The sequence below is a fragment of the Macaca thibetana genome, unplaced genomic scaffold (assembly GCF_024542745.1).
Source record: "Macaca thibetana thibetana isolate TM-01 unplaced genomic scaffold, ASM2454274v1 unplaced_scaffolds221, whole genome shotgun sequence".
NCBI classification, from domain to species: domain Eukaryota; kingdom Metazoa; phylum Chordata; class Mammalia; order Primates; family Cercopithecidae; genus Macaca; species Macaca thibetana.
In genome coordinates, this window is record NW_026089010.1 from 25,561 (window position 1) to 33,605 (window position 8,045).

Here is an 8,045-nt window from a genome sequence, read left to right on the forward strand (position 1 = left end):
GTATAGGCATCTGGCCAACAGGGTGTGCCTTAGGTTGGGAGGGAGAGGCTGGAGGCTTGAGGGCTGCAGGTGCATCTTCCAGGATAACAAGAATGCTCTGGCCACTGGGGTCTGTTCTGTATATGCACATGAGATGAAGGTGTGCCAATCTCTTCCTGCTTTCATGCTGAGTAAATAATGCTGACAGGAATGAATAATAATGATCTTTGTGCAGAAGAAGGGGTTTTTCAGACAAAGCACTAGCAGTTGGAGAGAAGATGAAATAGAATAGAATTTTAGTGTAGCAGGTTAAACACAAGGGAGGAATTTCATGGCACTGTCTGACTGAGGTGATTTGATGTCTGTCTGTAGGAGGCCAGGTTGAGAGCATAGGTTAGATTATCCTTGATCTGCTGGTCAATAAATATAACAGGATACAGTCAGGAGAATATAATTTTACAGGGAAATGATAATAATACAATTCAGGAAAGTTGCTTTCTTCTAAAACAGAGGTAAGATTAGAGAGGGAGGAGCACATAGATGTTACTGGTAGTGGTCTAGCTCTTGGGGTGGATGGTGGGTTCATGGGTGTTTATTATGTTTCAGTAAAAATATCTGTCTTAAATATTACAATAAAATCTTTTGTTACATAAAATCTTTTATCAAGTAGGTTACATTGTTTTCTGCTATTTTCTTGTACAAATGAATATTGACTACATCCTTTCTCATCATTTCCCTTTTTCTACTAGATAATTCCCATCAACATAAAAACATGCTTCTCCCATCATTTTCCTCTTCAGTTTTGACCCTTTTCTCTGCTTCCCTTTATTGCCAAGTTCTTTAAAAGAGTTGCCCATACCTGCCACCTCTAATTTTTCTCTTCTAAATTTCTTTTGAATCTACTTGAACCAGGCTTTCATCCCCATCACTCCACTGAAATGACTTGTGTCAAGGTCCCCAATGACATGCTGTTAAATCCAACATCATCTGTCAGCCTCGGCTCAACCTATCAGCAGCATTTGACCCTGCTGATCACTTTCACATGCTTGAAACACTTTTTTTCCTTGGATTCCAGGACATCACACTCTTGGTTTTTCTCCTTCCTCATTGGCTGTTCTTTCTCAGTCTCTTTTGCTTGTTCTTCTTCCTCTCCCTGACACTTTAATCTTGGAGTGCCCCAGGATTTACACTTGGACTTCTCTATCTACATGCACTCTCTTTTTGATCTCATCCAGTTTCATGTTTTGGATATTACATTTATGTCTTCAGCCCTAATCCTTCCCTAAACACCACATTAGAACATCCAACTATCTACTCTGCACCACTGGATGTCTAATAGGCTTCTCAGACTTAACACACCCCAACTGCACTCCAAGATTCCTCTCCAAACCAGCTCCTCCAAGCTTCCCCATAGCAGCAAATGTTAACTGTAAATTCCAGTTCCTCAGGCTAAAAACCTTGGCATTATCCTTGGCTTCTTTTTCTCTCACACCTTAAATCCAATCAGAGCAAGTGCTATTGGCTGTATCTGCAAGTCATTCAGAATTGGAGCACTTCTCTCCACTTCCATCACCTTGGTCCAAGCAAACCTCATCTCTTACCCAGACCACTACAATGGCTTCCTAACCCATCTCCCTGTTTCCGCCCTTCCCTTCCAGTGGTCTGTTCTCATCACAGCTGCCGGATCAAATTACTGAAAACCTAAGACTGATCATGTCATTCCTCCGTTTAGAACCCTCAGTGGCTCCCACCTTGTGCAAGTAAAAGTCGAAGTAACCCACAGGCCCTTAAACTCTCTGAACCCATCATTTTCTCTTTTCTCCTTCCTCACTTCCCTCCAGCCATGCTAGCCATCTTATTATCCCTCAGAAAGGCCAGATCCTCTCCTGCCTCAAGACTTGTGCACTTGCATTTTGTCTGCCTGGAACATGATTTCCTCAAGTATCCACATGGTTCACTCCTTAGCACCTTCGGTTTTGTATCCAAATGTGACCTTCTAAGGGAGTCTTATCTGACTCTTTTAAGTTGAACACCAATATCCCTTCCTACTTCTCCCTTGCTTTATAGTCAGTACATGCTATGTATTTTTAAATTTTTGTTTTATTGATTTCTCTATATTTTTTTCACCGGATTTTTTGCATGGGATTCTGTTTTTTTTAGTCACTGCTATATTTCGGGAGCCTAGAACAGAATGTGCACATAATGGGCACCATCAATATTTGTTTACTGAATTAAATTCTCCTTTTTTTCTCTCCTTCCATCTTGCTTCCCCTTCCTTCCTTCCTTCTTCTAAGAGGCCCTTCTGAAAAATGATACTTCAGTGTCCTTCAGCTTTGCATGTTCAGTATCTTAGGGACTAAAGTTCTGTGTGACCAAGTAACCACAGGTCTGGCACCAGAGAGTGGGATCTTGACTGCCTTCTCTACCATCTCAGCCTTATAATAAATATGCACTGTCTCATACTAGCTATGAGCTCAGAAAGTCAGTTCTCCCTATCCTGTATGGCTTATATTTTGGCTCACTTTCCCCAGATTGTAAGTGTGCCATTTCATAGGAGGAAACTGAGAGTGACCCTATCCCACCTGCTGCTTGGATCATGGTGAGGCTGGGGCTGAGCAGTGACGATGGGTACACCATACTCGGGACCTTGGCTCAGGTTCAGCACAATTCTGGGATTTAGCTGTGGGGTGTGGTTGTTAGACTCCCCGTGGAGCTACTCTACCCTGTGTACATAAACTCCTTTCACATATACATTTGTTTTCTTTTGCTGCATTGCAAATTACCACATACTTAGCAGCTTAAAACAACACAGATTTATGATCTGTTTCCACAGGGCAGGAGTCTGGGTAGATTAGCTTGGTCCTCCGCTAAGGGTCTTGCCAGGCTAAAATTCAAGTGTTGGCTAGGGCTGTGCTCTCAAAAGAGCCTTAGTGTCCTCTTCCATATTCATTGGTTGTTGGCAAAATTCAGTTCCTTGCAGATGTAGGACTGAAGTCCCTGTTTTCTTTCTGGCTTTTGGCCAGGGATTGCTCTCAACTCCTAGAAGCCACTTTTACATTGTAATTCCATGGCCCTGGAATGTCAGTTTACAACACTGATGTTTGCTTTCTTCCAGGTCAGCAGAGGCATCTGTTGTTGTTTCTTTTGTCCGTTTTTTTAATGCTCACCTGATTAGGTCAGATCCACCCAGGATAATCTCCCTTTTGACTAACTCAAAGTCAACTGATTAGGGACCTTAATTACATCTGAAAGTTCTCTTTTGCCACATAATATTAATCACAGGAATGCTATCTCCTCGTATTCGTGGACCTCACCCACACTTACAGGGATGATGGGATTATACAGGGCATGTACACCAGGGGGTAGAAATGTTGGAGGCCATCTTAGAATCCTGCCTACCACAATATGCCTCTTTGTGAAAGAAAATGATGGGAAGGTCCGTCATCTCTCTTCAGAGTTGAAACCATTGGGATGACAAGTACAGGTACTCATTGTGGTTCTGAATCCCCTCCACTTCCTGCTACCTCTGTATGTAGTCTTTTTCCAGAACCTAGAAGGGCAACACCTCCTATAACCACTCAGGTATGAAAACAAACCACAAAATTTCACATAAATGAAAATGTCTACCTAATCAAAGTCTACTTCTTTAAGGACTGAGTAATTGGGGGTAAAAAAAGGAGAATTTTTACCACTGGGAAGTGGGGTGAGTTGTCTGGACACAGTTCCTCCTTCCTGACACCTGTGTCTTCTGTGGCTGCTCTGATTCTCCTTAGGACTCCCCTCTACGCTGTGTGGCACCTTCACATACATTAGAAAAAGGTGGTCCACAACACATCATCACCAAAAACAACAACACCACTTTAGTACTTGGTTTTCTATCTTCCCTTCATGGGCAGACATATTCCCCTTGGGCATATGGGCTGACAAGTAGGGTAGGAGCTGAACTTCAGCCCACTCTCACCCCTCGGAAAACTGCCTGGTTTTCCTGCCTCCAGAGCCTTCTATTTCTATCCCACATTATTCATCTTCTAAATATGCACAACACTCCCTTGCTCCCCACCATCACCATGGGAAAAAAAAAAAAAAAAAAGAGAAAAGAAAAGAAAACCTCCTCAGTCTTTGGATTTCTCTCTGTCTTCCCTTCATGAGAACTCCTATCCTACTATGGATAGAAGTTTTCCAGCGAGCTGTCTGCGTGGATGACTCAAATCTACACTTAAAGTCTCAACCTCCCTGCTCAACTCAGTCCCTTGTCCAAATGTCCTGGACTTCATTCAAACAAGTTCACAAAGGGCACACCATCTTCCCCAGGGCCAGCCTCAGACATTCATAGTGTTGTCAGTGGAGACATCCTCCTCCCTCTTATCCCACTACAAACCTAAGAATCACCCTTAGGCACTCCCCTCTGCCTTTCCTCACACATCCCATAGAAGGTGAGGGCCTTCTCACCTACAGGCCCCGTGCCTTTGTCCATTTCTTGCCAGTCTCACTGCTCCACACTGATCTAAGCCCATACCTGCCACCTCTAGAATGTAAGATGCTAACATCGTACATTCACCCTGTGTTTCTACAATTTTTCTGATCATGGGGTCCTCCGTTTCCTCTCCCAGTGGTTCTCAACTTGGGGGTAGTTTTGCATCTCTAGGGCATATTTGGCAATGTGTGATAACATTTTTGGTTATCACAACTGGGAGTGGGCTGCTGTTAGCATATAGAGGGTAGGGGCCAGGGCTGCTGCTAAACATCCTACAAAGGAGAGGACAGTCCCCCAAACAAATAATTATCCTACCCCAAATGTCAGTTGTGCTGGGATAAAGAAACTCTGACCTATGTCAATTCCTCCAAACTTCCTGAATGTTACAGCCTTACTCTTCTTAAGAAAACGTACAGTGCACATATTGCCTCCTCACTGGAAAAAAATTATTTCCCATTTCCTATATGCACATGTCTACTTTTGCTTAAGATGATCTCCCCCTTCCTTTTCTATGCCAATATGTCTTTCCTTTCTCTTAAGGCCCGTAGCAAGCTCTCCAGCCTGTGTGTTGGGCTAGTCTCCATTTGTCCCGCTAGGTCCATTCTGTAGTCTTCTCTGGTTCCATGGAACCAGTTCTCATTGGCTCCAATAACATCATTTCCTGCCTTGCCCTTTCAGGTCTAGGGGTGGTTACGGCTTCCACAATTGCTAGTCCCTAAGTTCACCACTGTGATTGATTCACTCAACTCTGCCCATTCTTCAGTAAATATTTCCTTAGTTAAACTCTCTCGAGTGCCTTGGGGCCAGGAGGAACCGCAGGCGCTGGCAGTGTCCAGAAGGGACCTGGGAGTGCCCAGTCTGCTGGATCCTCGCCGGGGCTGGCAGGGTTGTTTCAGGCCCAGAGTGGGGGGGGGGGGGGGGGGGGGGGGGGGGGGGGGGGGGGTGACCGCTGATGCAGGAGTCCAGGGCTGCCCCGGGTCCGGAAGTGCTGCCGGGGTCCTGCTGGATCCTCAGGGCTGCAGCGGGACCTTCCTCGCCCCAGGGGCCGGGCTGGTGGCACAGTGACTCGGGCCTGACCTAAGGCCCAGGGGCCGGCATGATGCTCAGTCACTTGAGGATTTTCTCTTCTCTTGGCTCTCATACAAAACTTACGGTTGGGACCACTCCTCTGTCATTCGGCATGTACGCCTTGATATTGCTGTGATCCACTTACATCTAGTATTTTCATGGTTTCTAACCATGTTGCAAACTCCTGTGGGTCAGGGCTATTTAATACAACATTCCCGCTCTCTTCACATAGTGTTGTGCTCAGTCAATGTTTACCAGTGAAAATAATAATAAAATGCTGGATAAGGGACGCTAAGTAAAACTGGGGATTTCTCTACTGGCTTCCTTCCTTGAAACCTGTATTCCCTCCCTTCAAAGCCCCTTGGCTGCATTATGCTATGCCTGGTCTGCAGGGAGCAAATATTCTGTGTGCTCCCTACGTCTAAAGCCTGCTGCTGCATCGTGCCCAAACATGTGCTTCATGAATGCCTTTCTGTCCCACGATTCACTTCAATGAGTTTTTATTTAAATATTTAATGACGTAAAAAGTGGTGTAAGTGCCTCCTTAGGGAATCCTGGTAAAGTATAGGGATGTAATCAAACGGTTTGCAAATTGTACTTATTTATTTATAACTCTAATTTTAAAAGGACCAGGGTTATGAAATTATGAAAGGGATGTTCATATTTCACAGAAATGTTATCCTAAGGAATGAGGGACAATTATTCCTAGGAAAAAGGGGCAATGCCAGATCATTTCCTAGAGTTATTGCATCTTATCCATCAGTGTTGTAATGGTTTTTGTGGGAGCAATTTATAAAGCGTTTTCTTCTGCTCTCTGCCAAATATGTTTCCATCTGCCTAATTCTGCTGTGAGGGTCTCTGTTTAACCTCAGGGCTCTGGTTATTTTCATGCCAAAAATCTACACCCAGAGTCTGTTTCCTCTTTACCAGAATGATGAAGAAGATGATTAGAGAGGAATAGTAGACATTTTGGTTCATAATCCACCTTGATAATTTCATGGAAAGGCTTGGAAAAAATGAAGCTGAAATATAGACTAAGTGACAGGGTCATGTTATGATTTCTGTGGGCAGGAAGCACTTTTGCCTTCTTGGACCTTTTCCTCCATTAAGAAAATGAAAAATCCTATTTTATGACTGTTTTGAAATAATGGCAAATACATGAATATAATATGTTAAAACATTTTGTGTACCCCTAACAGTGTTTTGGTCCCTAGCTACTGTGTCTCCTGTGCCTAATGAATGAGTTGGCCCTGTTCACAAGCAATGGGAAAAGAATGTAGCTTAACTCCTTTCTCAGGGTCTAAAGATACCAAGGTTCCAATCTGTTCTGAATGATGGCTGAGTTGGGAGGTTATAATCATAAATAAGACAAATTCCTGTTCTTCCTCTGAGAGGCTTTGGGGGGCTTTGGAGGGGTGGGCAGCTGTGGGCCACAAAGCTTGGCCACCTCCCAGATGTGGGCTGCTCATCTCTTCACCTTGTCCTAGAGTGACATCACCTTCTCCCTATGTGACAGATAGTGTTACAGTCTCTACTCTGGGAGGTCCAAGGTGACTGTCCCCATTCCACAGCTGGGGAGCCTCAAGCATGGTGAGGCGAGCCTGCGTAGCTTGCTCTTCTGCCTTGATTCAGATTCTAATGCTTTGCTGCTTTCTTGGCAGCAGGAAGGAAACATCTTTAAAATATTTTTTTCTGACTATAAAAGTGATACTGGTTTATTATGAAATTTTGAAAAATATAAGAAGTTGAGAGATTTTTTAAAAAGACAACAACTCCCTTGATCCTACCTCCAGGAGCCAACCACTACCAACTGCTTCATGAGGTTGTATAAATGGGCGCACCATACCATGGGTGGGATAGGACCATTTGACCTCCTGGGAGCCAGCCCAGGAGTACCTGTCGTTGCTGCTATTTCTGCCTGATGTCTCCCTCAACTGTAAAATGGCTGGATTTTATAATATCCTCCCCTCAAATGCTTACAAGCTACAATGTTAACTGGAAAAGGTAGGTTGCAAAATGTTTATACAATATGATCTCAAGTATGGAGAAACATGCCTAAAAAATTGAGGAAGGTAATTATGTCAACAGTGGTATTAGCTGTCCCTCAGCCATGGGAGCTCCTGTATGGGTGAGGAACAGCTTTTTTGGGGGGATGGTAGCTTTCTCGCACCACATAACATCCCCTGGAAGGCAATTTTATCATTTTCCTTTGAGTAAAATTGCTCCTGTTTGCACTCCTTGGAAGAGGGCAAGAGGAACTGTGATCCCTCCATGCCTGAACCTCAGACCTTTGGAGGTTGTTGTCCTCTTTCATCTCCTCTTCCCTGTGCCCACTCATGAAGCAGCAGTTTCTGCAGGTTCCTATTTGTATTCGAGGCTGGCAGTGGGTTTTCCCAGCTATCCTCTTGGGAACATGAATCCATTCTCTGCATAAAAGCAAAGATACAATTAAAGCTACGCATCAGAGAGCAATGAAGGGAACTAACAACTCCACATTACCATGGAGAGGATGCTATAGAACAAG